This window comes from Dipodomys spectabilis, unplaced genomic scaffold (genome assembly GCF_019054845.1).
Source record: "Dipodomys spectabilis isolate Male_0828 unplaced genomic scaffold, ASM1905484v1 ptg000069l, whole genome shotgun sequence".
NCBI classification, from domain to species: Eukaryota; Metazoa; Chordata; class Mammalia; order Rodentia; family Heteromyidae; genus Dipodomys; species Dipodomys spectabilis.
Window position 1 is genome coordinate 18,257,273 of NW_024870746.1, and position 17,688 is coordinate 18,274,960.

A 17,688-nucleotide genomic window follows, 5' to 3' on the forward strand; every position below is an offset into this window, starting at 1 on the left:
CTTATTTTTCCAATCATGCATCCTCTTTAGTGAAATGTTCAAATATTTTGCTCATTTACTCTTACTATTGAACTAAAAAGTTATTTGTATACTCAAGGGACCAGGCTTGTGCCAAGTATATGATGTGCCAATATTTTCTCTCAATCTGTAGCTTTTCTTTTTATTTTCTTAATCATAGAATTTCTCTACTTACTGGGGCTTGAAACTAGGGCCTTGTGTTACTAGGCAAGAACTCTTGCATTTAAGCCATACCTTCAGCCCTGGTCTTTTTTCTTTTTCTTTTTCCCCAGCGTCTTGTTAACTTAGCCCAGGCTACTTCAAATTTGGGATTATCCTGATTCTGTCTCCCCTTGTAATAGTTGGGATTACAGGTGTGTCTACAGCATTCAGCCAATCATAGTTTTGAAAGGCTGAATGAGTTTACACAGCAAATTCTCTGCAAATAAAATGGTATATATATACTAATTGGGGGATGCCATGTAGAAGATATTGACTTGGGACAAATCTAGGTTTGAATTCTCTTAATTTCAACATCTTTTCAATATAGATAATAATGGTACCACATACAATTGCTATGGGGATTAAATATGATAACCCACATAGAGATAGTGGCTTGGCGCCAGCACATTTAAAATGTCCAATAAATGTAAAGATTATATTCGTGTTATAGTATTCACTTTCCATTCCAAGCCCTTGCCTAAGCTTGTCCCTCTGCTTGGATTGTTTTATCTTCCCTCACCCCAAACTTTTCCTTGACTCTCATCACTTCATGGCTGCCGGTGGCAATTCCTGCTCAGAGAGGACCACCTCCAGTGTGGACCAGCACCGCTCCATAGTGTTCTCATTGCCCTGGGCCACCTTTAATAAACTTCCATCACACTGTTTGAAAAGTTAGTAAGCTGTGAGCAACTCCAGAACAGAGTGATGCTTTCAATCACCTGAGATAATCTCAGTCTACTTGATGAATTAATCCATGTCTGCCTGCATGAATGAATGAATAGATATATGAATGAATGGTGGAATGCATTTATCTCAGGCTTTGTCGGGATTCCAAATGGCTATTTTCTCTGAGCGTTGCTGCATGCAGTCACTTCAAGACAGCCTTCAACATCGTCAATGTTGTTTACGTAAGTCTGTGACTTGCACCAGGACCCTCACTGCAATCCGCCAAACACACATTGCGTCTTTGACAAGTTGGATGCCAAACGGAGAAACTTGAATGCTTTGCATCTATTTACTTTTACCACATGCCATAAAAATTAAAAATACATTGTACCACAAGTGCCGTATTTAGTGTCTCACTTTAATTACATTCAAGTGTGTTGCTAAATAGTCTTGAGAAAACCTTAATGACCAGCTGTTCTACCCTTTTCCCATATGTCAGAAATGGTTTCTGAAATCACATTCTGGGACAGTAAGGTTGTATAATTAGACACTGTATAGTTAACACTTCTAGATTTTCCCTTTAAACTGTGGACCCTTTACACTAACATATTGTGTGATCGTGCCAGTTTGGCGCAATACAATTAAATGATGTGCCAACAGCAGAAGAGATATGCTAACTCCATCAGACATGGTATGACTGCATCATTATCTTCTCATATCTTTTTCATCATTAGGGTTCTGTGTGTGTGTGTGTGTGTGTGTGTGTGTGTGTGTGTGCGTGTGTGTGTGTGTGTGTGTGTGTTATGCAATATTCAGCACGTATGGCTAACAAATAAGCTTAGTAGAGAGGGCTGTAAATTTTTAATATTCCCTCCATAATGCCATTTATCTCATTAGAATTAGATGTGAGAGTGGCTTTTTTTTCATTCTTGCAAACAAAGAACTACCACACAAATGCACAGTAACCATTTAAGGAAACAAAATAAGCTAAAATTCCCTGCGGTTATAAGAGAAGACCATATTTTATAATGCCTCTTTGGGGGGAAATAGGGATATTTATCTATCCCCAAACTGGATTTAAGAGATAAAGGAAGTTAAATTTAGACAAACAACTAATTACTGTAAAAAGTAAGTCATGAGCTGCTTGCAATTACTTGACTCTGAGCTTAATGAGTTGTTTTGGAACCAGAGTAATATTTTGTTTGATTAAATTCACCCAATTCCTTGATTTGGGAATATTGGCAGGGATTGAAATAGAAATATAAAATAAGGAATGGAGAAAATTCTACCAAATAGCTAATATTCTTTTATTCTTTCTCTTTTTCTTTCCCAAAGAAAATGTTTTTGATGTCCCTAAATCACAAGTCAAAAATGTAACTGATTTCTCATCAAAATTACCAATATAAATACAGCACCCAGTTCACAGCTGAGCTTTCTTGAGTCCTAAAGCATCAAAATTCATTTGAAAAGAGCTACAAGAAAGCCTTACTCTTCTGATAAGACCAATTTACAGCATTTTTTCTCTTCTTTGATTGAATTTCCAGTAACTTATTTAGATGTAAGCCATGACGGCTGTAATCACATTTTAAATCTTGCTTTGTATCCTTGGTTATAATGTTATTCAATTAATATTCAGAATAATGGGAGTGATGTGCTGTTTTGAAAAGGACTTGAATACAATCCAATGCTTTGGGAAACTGACTCTCCAGAGAGTTAATCAGCATTTGAAACTTGCATTAATAAAAATCTGATCTTCCACCATGCAGCATGCATAATACTTTCTGTTTTTAAACATTTTAGCTAAATAATACACCATCCGTTCTTATTTTTAAAGGAAAAATGGATTCTATGCTGCCTCTTGCACAGAATTAGAGACTTACGGTTTAAAGATATAAGTATGATCTTTTAGTTAGTATATGTAACTGTGTGTTTATTACTCAATACAAAACAGAGTACAACTTGATATTTAACATTTCTGTTGCTTCTCCAACTTATACTCAAAAAGTTTTTAATCTTTCTCAGTCTTTTCACAGCTCAGTGATCCAAAACTCATATATCTGAGAAAAAGGACTGATACTTATTTAAATAATAAAATAGGACCCTCCTAATAAGTTCTTTTCCCACAAGTGCTCTATGGCAAGTGTTCTACGATTTTATAAATTGTAAAAATAAGCACAAATAAGGCAAAGACATTTGCACATAAATACGAGTTTGGGTTCTTAATTTAAAATAAATTGACAAGACAGAAAATGATCTGGTATGGGTGGGCCAAGTACTGTTTGTTTTATAGCTAAATAGGAGGGAATAGAAACAGAAAGGTGATTGTGAAAACAAATTAGAAAAACAAAATTACTGGTCTTTCCTAGTGGAGGAATTCTTTTATGACCAGAAATCAAGGTAAGCAAAGAGAGTGCCCTTTCCACTCTCCTGAGGCAGATTCGAAGGCTCTGAAGCCCAGGTTTGGTGGCTTCTTCTCTTCTGGGACCAAGGCTGGCCCTGCAAGGGAAACATTATCATCCTTCTCTGTTGTCAGCCTAAAACAGTTATCATCCTGGAGCAAACACTTGTTGCTGTCAGGAAACATCTAGAAATACTACCAAAAGACTCCATGGTATACTGCCTTTGGAATGTGCCTGCCCATCTGCCACAGGAGAGCTACTTTCTGCAAGAGAGCCCTGCCCTTCTGGCCCACCTTGCAAACAGTGAGGACCCTACCTTGAGAAGTAACATCTTTCATTCTTGAAATCTATCCTGAGATGGAACCTTCTGAAGTGCAAAGTGGGTAACCAAGTTCTTCCAAGAAGATTGTTACAAAGGAGCAAGCCTGGCCCTGCTCATCCTTCTTGTCTCAGCTCCTATCCAAGATTTGACAACCTTTGTCCCAACACTTCTTCCCACGATCCGCAGCTCACTAATATGTCTTTACTAGACCTCAGCTAATGAACTTCCAAAACTGTAGTTTCAATATTTTCTCTTTAGAAGTTAGTGGCCTCTGGCTTTTTATGGTAGTAACATAATACTGACTAATACATTATTAAAATATTGAAAATAGTTCTGTCTGTGTGTTCATCACCCTTGCTCTGCATCATTGTATTTGCACATGACAACAGGTGAGGCAGGTAGGTAGTCGAGCTGGGTCCCAGGCCTGGGTAGTTTCCCCAATAATATTTTTGATAAGTGACTATAAATAAATCAGCAACATGGGAGTGCTTAGATTGAAGATACAACTAGAACTGACACAAAAACAATACATCACAGGCATCTTCTTAGGCCCTGGACATGTGCCCAACCTCATTCTAACCTAGAAAAAAAATGGAAATGCCACTGATTGTAAGTATGAAATCTCAAAAACAATTTCTAAGTGTCAAATGATGCATGCTTTGGTCTGCAAAATCGTGGTCATATTATGCTTGCGTGGGATGTGCAGGAAAAAAAAATCAGCTCATCATGAGAAATGGTGCAGATGGTATATTTGGCATCACCAGCCTGCGTAGATCAGAGATGCATTTATTTACATGACTTTGTTTGCATTGTGACCATTTATCTGGGCCTTTGCTCACATTTAACCTTTTAAAGGGTCAAGAGGGAGTGAACCATTTTGCCCTTGGGATTGGATGGCATGAGCCCCCATTAGAGGAGGGAGAGATGTTTGCATTTCTTCTACCTGAAAAATACGCATTTCTTACAGCATCCTAAAACATTTGGTTATGTTATCTCATGGGTCCAGGAGGAGTGTGGAGTGTGCCAAATTTAAGAGCCATTGCCAAATGCCATAGTCTGCATTATGTAGACAGAGCACGCCAGAGGATCTGGCGCTAACTAGTTGTAGATTCAGCTCTTGTCTCAGAAGCAAAGAATCCCTGTTAGTCATTTTCAATTGGGATCATGCTGCTTGCCTTTGGATGTGAGATGTCTTTGTGTCAGTACAAAGATGCTGGTCTGTGGGCACTGCTGATTGACCATCGTGACGGACCTCTTTAAGGTAGGGAATTCGAGCTCTGAAAGCTACACCAATAGTCTCAGACCCTTCGGGGATATGAGATGCTAAAAAGAAAAAGAAAAGAAAAGAAAAATAGCATGGTGCCTTCAAGAAACACGTTAGAAAGCTTGGTTCTAGACCTGAGCGTGTTACCATCTGTGCTGCTGCATGGAACTCTCATCTGGAAAATGGACACAAGTTCCTTTATCTCTCTGAGCTGTGGTTCTTCACCTGCCATTAGCCATGATCATAACGTGGTTATGAAAAGTTTACTCTTATCAGGGTGGTTTTGTTTTAGCATTATAGGTGCTGGAAATCATCAAGAATCACATATTAATTTTCTTTGGAGGTGGGTCTTTGGGAAGTAGTGAGGATGATATGAGGTCATGAGGTCATGAAGGTGTGCACTATGGTTTTGCATCAGTGGCTTGTAGAGGAAGGATCCAAGCTAATTCACTTGCTCTGTCTTGACATGTGATGCCCCATACCACATCTAGACTTAGCCAAGCTCCCACCCCAAAGAAGACCCTTACCAGATGCAGCCCCTTAGTCTTGGATCTCTACAACCATGAACTGAACCATTCCTATTCTTTATACTTTACCCAGGCTGTGCTAGTCAGTTCTACAAGAAAACATAATAAGAAGCTAAATGTGGTGGTGCTTATCTATAACATCAGCTACTTGGTAGAATTAGGAGAATCCAAGTTTTTAGACCAGCCTGAGCATAGATGGTGAGATTATGTGTCTAAACCAAAATGAAAAGATCTCGGGGTGTAGCCAAAATGGTAAAATGCTTGCCTAGCATACATAAAGCCTTGGATTCAATCTCTAGCACAAAACAAAACTAAAATGAAATTAAGACACACCAAGAGAATTTGTGCCAAGCATTTTACCTGGTAACTGGCTCAAAGAAAGCTCTTAGAAGACACTTTATTATTTATTTCTGCATTGTCATGATCATCATTTAGGATACATGTATCTTGCTCAATGTACATGGTGACTGAGAAAATCACACAAAATAATGATGTCACAGTGTTCTGTGAAGATGCAGAACTTGGTGGATGTGAAGAACGATTATTACAGAAGGCCAGGAAGAGTCATTGCTTGCAGAGCCTGTGAGATAAACTTCATCTCAACTTGATGTAGGCCTTTGGCCGAGAGTCTCCAAACATTTGAACTGACCAACTATAGTTAGCCATGGGTCTGATGGTGTGAGACATCAATGAAGAAGGGAGCTGATGTCCTTGTGAGGACATTCCTGAGCAGAACCAGGCTAGGCCCAGATGCAGCATGGACTGTGTCTACTGCTGGCTGTTAGAGTCATCACTGGATGTCTCCTAACAGCAGCATCTAGATAGAGCAATTTTCTGGTTTACTTGATAATGTATTACCTCAGTTGGCCTGTTATCCTGATGGTTTCATTCACTAGGCATGTATTGCTTTCTGCTGTTGCCCAGGTTAGTACAAAGAGGGGCTAAGCTTTGGACAGGTTGGGCGAATTTGTCTTCTTCTGCTTATAATATAGAAAGAAGGAAAGAATCATGTGTGACCTTGAGAATAATGAGAGAGGGTATAGATATTTTCCACTCATTTTATAAGCCTATTGTGTTATTTTTATAAGCACATTGCTTCATGAGGAAAGACTCCTGTGAAGTGCTTTCTATTAGGTTTTCATGAAGAGTCTTAAATTCAATTGAAAGAAAAAAATAAGATGCTCAAAGTGACATCTAAATAATCATGACAATAGTTTCCAAAACTCATGTATCACCTGTCCCACAGTGAGGAGGCTCAAATGTGCCTAGAATACTGCCAGAAACTCCAGTGTCAATTCAGGAAAAGTTAGATTAATTAACATTAATGGCTCATTTTCCCCCCAGCTCACTTATCTAGTTCTAGACACTCGGTAGGTATGCAATAAAAATATTAAGACTAATGTAAAACCAATAGAGAGTATTTACTAAGCATTAGAGGCCAGAACTTGTTACAAGTCCTATCTAACCATTGGCATATCTTATCTTCAATGGTTTGGTAGTTAACATTATCAACTGCTTTAGTGGTGAAGAAGCGTAGCCTTGGAGAACCTAAGTAGCTTGTTCAAGGTCACATAGCTAGAGGTGGTGGAGCTTGAAACCTAGCTCAGGCCATTAAAATCATGAGCCTGAATTACAGTGTCACCTTTAAAAAGAAACAAAAGACTGAATTTAGGTAGGTATTCACTTACAGAGTTTCTTTAGCTCTGAATTTTGATTCTTGGTTCAACCTTTTCATTTTGTTTAGTAAGCTAGTAAGACTTGGGTGAATCAAGTAGTTTGTAGCATAAGAGCACTTTGAAATTGGTTTGAATTCATGAGGGGAAGGAAGGAAGGAAGGAAGGAAGGAAGGAAGGAAGGAAGGAAGGAAGGAAGGAAGGAAGGAAGGAAGGAAGGAAGGAAAGAAGGAAGGGAAAGGAAAGGAAGAAGGGGAAGAAAGGGAAGGAGGGAAGGAGGGTAGGAGGAAAGACTAAAGAGAAATGGGGAAGGAGGGAGAGATGAAAAGGAAAGAGAATAGAGAAGAGAGATCATAAAAGAGTAGGAGAGAGATAGGAAAAGAATGATATTAAACAATTTTGGTGGTATAGTAGATGTGTGTGTGTGTGTGTGTGTGTGTGTGTGTGTGTGTGTGTGTGTGCTCACATACAACATAGACAGTAAGGATAAGAATGAAAGCATTTTTCTATTATCATTTCCTATATTTTCTTTTTTAATTCTTCCTGCTTCTTCAGAGACTGCTCTTCTCAGAAAAGTGTCAGTCACTTAATAATTCTAGCCACCATATCCTAAATATAGCCGGAGGGGAGTAGAATCAACAACAACAAATAAATTTAAAAAAAAACCCAAAAACTGATGGCTCATGCCTGTAATCCTAAATACTTAAATACTCAGGGCACTGAGATCTACATGTTTCTTGAAGAAAAGGTAAATATTATGTCAAGGAGATCTAAATGAAGCCATAGGTATCATTGAAAAAAAAAAAGCATAACAGCAAACCCTAAAAGAAAACCCATGGAAAGCACCAATTTCTTCTTTCAGCTTCAGTAAGTCCTCAATGAAAGGGAGCTAGGACTGTTATGTGGTAGGAAATGAATCAAGCATTTTAGATCACTCTGACTCTTTCAGAAACTGACTGTCCTCATTTTAAAGATGAAGGAGCATTTGAAGCTCAAAGAGAGTGAGAACCATCTGTATGTCACACCTTGTACATAGGGAGGCTGAGGTCCAAACAGACATCTCTCTGTTTACCAATTCCTCAGGTGCTGATAGATTTGAGAAGATCATGAGTCATTTTGACTCCACTGGTTTTTGATGAGTGGTGGATTCTGAAAGGGATAGAATTCCGTGAGGTAGCTAGAGGCCATGTCTTGGTTAGCTATATTGTGCCACCCATCTGCAAGTTCAAAGAAAGTCAGTGTGAGGTAGAAGCAGAAGCTGATGGTAACTCCCATAAACTTGCTGGCAGAGCATGAACAAACAGATCTCCCCTTTGACCACTGTCCTGAAACCCTTGTGGTCCCAGAATGGATGGTAAAGATGCCACGATTAAAAAATGTGAAAGTATGGAAGAATACATAGGGAGCTGCTCATACTTTTTCTCCTTCCTTTATACCACGATGTACCCAGTAAAGCACAATCATTGGCCAAGCCACAATCATTGCATCAAGCACTGTAAGAAGCGCTGGAAATACTAACTGAATAGGTGGATAGTGAATAGAGTAAGCAGGGTAGGTTTTCTGCTCCTCATTCTCTGTGTGCCATCCTTAGAAACACAAATTCTAGTGTTAGTTTTTATGCTTCTAATACTCATTACAGTGCTTAGAAAGGGTTTTGGATAAGGAAATAACTAGCAGAAGGACATTCATATGTTTTTTGCACTACAATAAGTGGACAAACAGCCCTAGAAACAGACATGTCCATTAAAGATGCTATGATGTAATTCTACACAAAAGTACCAAAAAAAGGACCAGTTCTGAGTTGTAAGTAGTGTTAAAAGAAAAAAAAGAGATTGAATGAAGGAACATTGTATAGATAAACAGACGGTGACTTGTTAGCAAGTTGGGAGGGAAGATGATATAAGAGGAGGTATTTTTGTAGGTAGGAAAAAGTTGAATAAAGATATGATCCTAGAGACCTGGGTTAGCAATATGAATGACAGAGATGTGACTGGTAGAAATTTGGTGGTAGAAAGTCTAGGAAAGCAAACCAGTCCACCCTACTAAGGAGTAAACTTGATGTCAAGGGCAATGGAGAACTCTTAGAGAGTTTCAAACACAAAAACGATTTGAATAGAGCTACTTCTTTTTTTCTTAAGAACTCCTCTCATTTGATGCTTGGTATTCAGAAATGTTTGATAAGGTCAAGATCAGAGCAGACACGTTTTTCTTTTTTAAGGACAGGGAACAGCAACTGCATGTGGAAAAACCCAGAGGTCATAAAGAGGTTGTTTCATGAGAAGATTTTCAGAACGGAGAGGGGATATGTAGAGTTCTAGAAATGATGAGAATCAGAGAGGCAGTGAGAGGGGAGAGGAGAGGAGGGGGGAAGGGAAGGAGAAAGAGAAAAAGAGAGGGAAAGAGAGAAAAGGGGAGAGGTGAGGAGGATAGAAGAAGGGGAGGGGGAAAGGGACAGGAGAAGGAGAGAGGGAGGGACAGAGAAGGGGAAAGGGGAGGGGAGAAGGGGCAGGGAGAAGGGGAGAGGGAAAGGGAGAGGGAGAAGCAGAAGAAGGAAGAAAAAGAAGATGAAAGAAGAAAGAGGGAGAGAAGGAAAGCAACGATGTGGGAAGTCAGAACAGAAAAACCAAACAAAACAAAATACCAGAAGCCTGTCTTTCTGGATAGCTGTTCAAGAAAGGGGCTGGGATGCTTCCCAGTTTGGCTTGGCTGACAGGAGTTAGATTTTATGCCACTCACAGCAGTAGAAGTAAGGTCAAAGCATATATGTATGGAGGTTGGTTCCAGGAGGGGAATTCCACACACTTTGTATTGGGGTGCTCATAGAATCCCCAGTTGAAAGTAGACAGTGATCAATTTAAGAGTGACTCTAAGACATTGGAGTCAGCAGGATCTGAGTGAAGGAAGTTTGAGGACAGAACTAAGTCCTTCAGGACAACCTCATTCAGTATATTTTGAAACCCAAATCACACCACGATGTGGGCTAGAGGAAGGGTATCAACTCTTACAAAGCAACTTTCACAAAACTTTTACAAAAAGCACTGGGCTTCTGAATTTTTGACTAGGAAAGAGAAAAATAAGGTAGTGAGAAGCTGTAGAGATTTCAATCTCAAGGGAAGGCTTAAAGGAATTTCAAGCTTCCAAGCCAACACAGAGGAGGGGGTTGGAAATATGGTGGAAACAAATACAGATGAACAGGACCGAATGGAAAGTGACAGTCATAATTCCAAACCAGCCCCGGTTGAAAAGTTCATGAGACTTATCTCCAATGAACTTCCAAAAAGTCAGAAGTGGAGCTCAAGTGGAAGAGTGCTAGCCTTGAGCAAAAAAGCTCAGGTATGTCCAGGCCCTGAGTTCAATCCTTACGAATGGCACCAAAACCAATAAGCAAAAATCACAACCAAAAAAAAAAACAAGACAAAACAACAACAACAACAACAAATAGCAGTACGGAGGAGTATAAATTGGGAAGAAGATTCCAGAACTAGATTCAAGGAGACTTCTCACCTGCTAACTTTTTCTAAGTAAAATAAGATGTAAGTTTTTTGACTGAAAAAGAGGGTTGTTGGTGGAAATGGAGTGAAAACAATTGGTGATGGGGTGGAATAGTAATGTTTGGAACTGGAACAGGAATACATACAGTTGAGAACCAGAGAGGGAGATTTAGTAGGAGCCCATGCAGTTCCATAGTTCCTTGAGAGAAAGTATATTTCTGATGGTCAGAAAAGAATAGAAGCATCTGATGTACATGAAATCAGCAAAGATACATATTCTATTCTAGAAACATGAGGCATATTCCATTAATAACATATCCACAAAGGTTTTATATCAAGATTAAAAACAAAGAAGAGGGCTGGGATGGTGGTTCAGTGGTAGAGCACCCCCCTAGTGTGCACGAAGCCCTGGGTTCGATTCCTCAGTACCACATACGCAGAAGTGGTGCTGTGGCTCAAGTGGTAGAGTGCCAGCCTGGAGCAAAAGAAGCTCAGGAACAGCACCCAGGCCCTGGGTTCAAGCCCCAGGACTGGCAAAAAAAAAGAAGAAAAAAGAAGACATTGTGTGACCCTTACCCTAATTTCTCACGATCTCTCTCCCTGCAGACATTGGAAAACGTGGACATTAACTCAGACTGTGCTTTGTAAGGAATGGAGATTAAGACACATTTCTATTTCCTGCCTCATCTCATAATCAATCACATCTGGATTAGAACATTACAACATTAAAAACTATAAAATGGTCAAAATAATCAAAGAAAATATTAGTTTATTTGCCTATAAGCATATACATTATCAAGGTGTGAAAAATGTAATGCAAGCATTTAAAACTTTATACAAATCTGAAACCTCTTCAGTTTAGGTACGTCATGAACAGAATTAGGTGAAAATAATAAAGAAAACACTTGAAATGTCTTTGCCAAAAGTAGGACAACATAAAAAAGAACATAGGCTAATAGGTTGATGTAAATTTATAAATATATAATGAAACACTTATAAATCAATAAAAATTAGAAAGTCAAAAAGGACTAAGAATTGAACGAGCAATCTACAAGAAAGAAATAGAAATGATCCAAAATTATGAAAATATGTTCTGATTCACAAAAGCCAAGAAACTTCAAACAAATACAATGGTTTATTATTTCCTCCTAATATATTTGCTAAGATTAAGACCAAAGGCAATAACAAAAATTGAAGTGAGTATTGTGAGGTTATTGCAAAACCAGGGTGGGGTCCATTGATCTACGTATTAGTAAGCTTTAAGAATGGCTTTTCTTTGGGTGGTATTGGGGTTTTAACTCAGAGACTTGTGCTTGCTAAGCAGGTCACATGTCCACACAATAGAATATTACTCCATAATAAAAAAAGAATATATTCAAAAGGAACAAAAAGACTTACTAGCTGGGCATTGGTGGCTCACGCCTGTAATCCTAGCTACTCAGGAGGCTGAGATCTGAGGATCATGGTTCAAAGCCAGCCTGGGCAGGAAAAACCATGAAACTCTTTTTTTAAAAAAATTTTTTATTGTGAAAATACTGTACAGAGAGGTTACAGTTGCATGAGCAAGGTAATGAGTACATTTCTTATCCAACATTGTTGCCTCCTCCTTTGTTTTTCCCCTACCATCCCTTCCCTTCCACCATGAAACTCTTATCTCCAATAAACCACCAGAAAACTGAAAGTGGCACTGTGGTTCAAGTGGTAGAACACTAGCCTTAAGCTGAAGAGCTGAGGGACAGTGCTCAGGCCCAGAGTTCAAGTCCCATGACCGACCCCCCCCCAAAAAAACTTACTATACTTATCAATGTGGGTGAATCTAAATCTAAAAGTAACCATGCTAAGTGAAAAAAGGTACAATAAAATGCATACTACACAATTATATTTATAAAAAATTCCAGAAAAGGGGCTGGGAAGGTGGCTCAGTGGTAGAGCGTTTGCCTTGCATGCCTGAGGCCCTGGGTTCGATTCCTCAGCACCACATAAGCAAAAAGAAAAAAAACTGGAAGTAGCGCTGTGGCTCAAGTGGTAGAGTGCTAGCCTTGAGCTAAAGAGCTGAGGGACAGCGCCCAGGCCCAGAGTTCAAGCCCCACGACCGGACCCCTCCAAAAAAAAATTCCAGAAAAAGTGCAAGCTAATCTGTAGCTGCAGAAAGCAGATCAGAAGTTGCCAATGGGAAGATCGTACCATGGAATTTGGAGGGAATTATGAACTTGTTTTCTGGCTTAAATATAGTAAGGTTTTTACCTGTATGTATGTATGTATGTATGTATATATATATATATATATATATATATATATGTATATTTCCCAAAAGCCATTCAATCATATGCTGTAAATGGTTATCATTAATATATAAATTATATATCATCCAAGTTAACAAAAATTAGTTTCTTCTTGTAGTGCTTGCTGAGTGAAGTTTACCCAATTATTCGGTCACTCCTTTGCTTATTTTGCCTATTGAATGTTGTATTATTATAATAAACTTAGGATCATGGATATAATTGCTGCTGGGGGCAGAGGAGGCAGAGACAGAGGAGATAGAGAGGGGGAAGGGGAAAGGAAGAGGAAGAAGAAGTGGGAGAGGAAGATGGAAAGGAGAGGGTCAGAGAGAGAGAATATTTTCAAATGCTACAATTTTTGATGGAAAGTCTGGAATAATCTGGGACAGACACTAAGAAGTTTGAGGTTGCCCCATGGGAGTCTGAAGTAGCCATGTCTGATAATCATCAATGTTCCTGCAAGGTACGGAGGGTTTAGAGAGAGGATCCCAGATGGTAGTTGAGGAACATGAGGTATAGAAACCAAATAAGACATGAATGAAGAATTTGAGAAAAAATGCAAGAGACAAACAAGGAGGGGGTAGAACATTCCAGTCTGAAGGCACCCTTTATGAGCTGACAGCCATTTTTTTGGCTCAGTCTCTCTTAGGATGCGCATGAAGGGCAATGATGCTTCTGATCACTGCTTATCACCCTCACCTCAGGTCCACAGCCATCTAGACAATGTGGAGAGATGCTGAAATGGAGGTGCTTGTACCCTGATTATGCTAGGTCTTCGTCTGGTTTGGGTAGGTATCTAAGCTGGCTTCTTTTCAGCTTATTGAGGTGCAGTACTTGTAGTAATTGTGCTGTAGACAGTCCCTATTAAGCAACCTTTGGAGCTTTCCCTTGCTAAAAGCATTCTGGTAGTCTGCATATAATGTGTTCATTAAGGATCCTTTGCTTTCCACTGACAGTAAACACGAGTCTTGCTAAGGAGAATTCCATGTGCATGCTAAGTGGGAGGTGAGGTTGAACTATTGCTAGGAAGATCTATGTCAAGCAAATTTTACTATAATGACCTTGGTCTGTATCATCACTCTTACATAATGGTATTGCAGGGACATGACTTTTTTCAAGAGGAAGACTTAGAATTTGTGACATAATAACACCATGATTAATTCTACCTAACACTCACCATAGAGTCAAGAGGTACCAATTCACAAATTGCCATAAGTACTGTAAAATTATACCTCAGCGAGCCTCCATCTTAAAATATATACTGTTAAAAATAATACCTAAAGAATACTTGCACCACTAGACCCCATATATGTAGACAACAACAGATTATACACAGGGTCCATTTCTAATATTTCATTTTGGGATTTCAGATCTTAAACAGGGGTTGTTGATATCCATTTTTGCATTATCATTGAGACTACTGAAAGACAACTCTCCTGCCTTATTTTATTCCTACTTCTTAAAAGTAGATGGAAAATTTATATATGGTTTTGCCAAGTAATACTTTCCAAATATTGGTAATGATCTCTATACAATCACTGCACACTTAATTAACTTTAATTGCCAATCTAGCAGAGAAAGGCAACTTTACTATTTGTTGATGTTTTTGGTTTTGATCATGGTTGTAGCAGAACAGAGAAAAATTGGCTGTGGAAGAGAGTAATTAGCCAGCTAATTAGTTAAAGTTTGTTTATATTCTTAGATGGGGGGCATTTATAGGTTTTATCTTAAATGTCCTATTTTCTTTGAAGATATTAGGACCCACAAAAGGATAATGAGGCAAGAGAGCAGAGAGGTGGTATGTGATCAGGGACACCACTAGGTAGGGAGTCCAACAGAGCTGACTTTAATCCTGCCTGGGCTTTGTCCTATAATTTAAGCTAAGAGATTGGAAGCATCCAAATTGACAGGAATTATGGTGGGAAGAATGGTCCTAGAGGTTCCTAGAGGCATAAGATCCAAGACGCATAGATATATATGCATGCATACATATATGTATTTGGTATATACATGATACATATATGGAATATATAATATATATGGATTGTATATTTTTATATATGGAAACTATACATGGAAGCTTGAACAATACTGTTCCAAAGGTTGTATGTCCAAACTTCACAACAGCTCTGTGAGAGAGGCAGTATTGTTACCCTTGTTTCTCAGAAGAGACAACTGAGGTAAAGGTAATAAATTGGCCCATGCATATTCACACAAGCTAGAAATTTGCAGATCAAGAACTTGTACCAATTTTTCTTCTGAGAAGACTCTCTTTTGTTCATTAGCCCATTTCTTAATTGGGTTGCTAGTTTTTGAAGGTTTGATTTCTTTATGGTCTCTATATTCTGGATATCAGGCCATCATCTGATGTTTATCTGGCAAAATTCTTCTGTAAGCTGTCTTTTTTTTTTTTAACCTTGTCAGCTATGACTTTTGCTGCACAGAAACTTTTTAGTTTCATGCAGTCCCAGTTATCAATTCTTTATTTGATTGGCTGTGCTTTTGGACTTTAATCAGAGAGTTTCTACCTGTGCCCAAAAGCCCTAATGTGTTGCCTAATCTTTCCTGTAATAATTTCATGTTTTCAGGTCTTATATTGAGGTCTCGGATCCATTTTAAATTGATGCTGTTATAAGGTGATATATAAGGATCTAGTTTCAGTTTTCTGCTTGTGGAGATCTAGTTTTACCAGGAAATCAAAACACCATTGAGATTGCACCTCACCCCAGTTAGAATGGTCATTTTCAAGAAAATAAATGATAACAGATGTTAGTGAGGACTCAGCCAAAAGAGAACCATAATAAATTTGGTGTGAATGTAAATTTGTTCCACCAGTATGGAAAGCAGTGTGTGGCACGATTCACCAAGGTATGGAATCAGCCACTTGACGCGCAGGGGGAGAGGGAGGGCTGGGTGCAGAGGGTCACTTGATGCTGAGGGAATCACGTGACATGGACATGGAGGGTTGCATGACAGGGTCACTTTATTCGAAAGTCACATGATGGGGGTCATGTGATGGGGGAGGGCTCCAACCTGATGTTCTTTAATGGACAAATGGATGGAGAAAATGTCCTGTAGTTACACAATGGAATTTTACTTATGCATTAGAAAGGATGATATTGTACTGTTTGTAAATAAATGTAAAGGTCTGGAAAAATTATGTTAAGTGAAGGAAGTCAAGTTTGGAAAAACAAAGGATGCATATTTTCCTTACTTTAGAAGCTAGAATTGGCTTTTTCACATGTAAGTATATAGGTTGGGTGGTATGCAGGTTTATCCAAATGCAGTATATTCAGGGGAGATCTCAAAATAGTGTACTTTCTTAGAAATGCAAAATCAAAGTTCAGTGAAATAAAATACCAGATAGTAGATAAAGTGGTGGAATAGGGTCCAGGGGAGAGGGATAGATGAATGAAGAGGAGAAAAGCAAGACAATGTAGACAAGAATCTACTATCCATTCTATAAAGTGAAGAAGAATGAAGGAAAGGGTGAATAGGGGAGGGATGGGTGGGAACGTTGAAAGGGGTGACATTGATCAAGACATAATCATAAACTGCTTTGTTAAATGGCAACTCCTTTGTACAATTACTTAGAGGTAACAATTTTAAAATACATGTAAAAATTTGTATATGGCAACATGGACCAAAATTTTTTTAGATGCATTGTGACCAGATAATCTGTAATATCAGAAGTTGGCTAGCTCAGTGTTTGGAGTAAAATAGTTGCCCAGTAGGTGCTCAGAAAGTATAGATAGTATTTTTGTTTGGATGTCATAGTAGACAAAAAGCTAATTGTTTACATAATTTAAGGCCTTGTTAACAACAATAATATCAGTATAGGCAGGATATTAATTAATGAACAGGCTATTCACTTTCTCTGACAGTCAATATAGCAAACATTGGACCTTATTCAGCAAATCAAGATTCCACAGGGCTAGGTGTTCAAAGTCATGTGGCTGAGGTGGTAAAGAAGGTGAAGAAGAGGACACACACACACACACACACACACACACACACACACACACACGCCCCCCCCCCCCCACTCAACTCATGCAAGGATCTTGGCTCTTTGGTCTGCTCTCATCATTGTCAAGCAACCAGTTAACTCTAGAGTAGAAGTGGAGAGATTCAAACATGGAGACAGTAAGCAATCAATCACCAGGCTGAGAGCTTACAATCAATGTTGGAAATATTAAGAAATTCTAGATGGTGACTTGTTTGCTTGCACATCCCAACTTTCCAGCTTTTCTGTTAAAGGGCTTTGATATATGATCAAGTGCCAAGGCTTGGTCATTTGATCTTGCTGTTTGGGGAAGAGAAGGTGCTGGTCAGAAGCCCTCCCTGCAGAAGTTGAAGTCTCTCTGTCTCTATTTGTGCGTGGATGCCAGTACTGGGACTTGAACTCAGAGCTTGGATACTGTCTCTTAACTTATTGTTTCATGGACTTTCATGCTGAGGTTGACTTTGCACCTTGATCTTCATATCACAACCTCCAGGGTATCTAGGATTACAGGCATGAGCCACTGGCTCCCAGCTCTCTGGCTCTCTTTCTTAAAATATGGGAGTTTGGTGTTGCTAGTGTGCCTGTGTGCAGCTGGAGTAGAGGAGGGTAAGGATAGAACCTTACTTCATGTTTTACTTTCTGTGAGGTACACTTTGTTAAGGCTAGTTTTCAAAGAACCCTACTTAATGGTATATTTGTTTAAGGAACTCAACCAAATGTATACCTATTTTCCTTTGCCATGAATCACTTTCCTTGTTGAATCTGATATTTGAGAAATCATCACTATATAAAGAAGACCTCTGACTTCTCAAGCAAATTCTCATTTGATTTTATTTCGTTGCCTT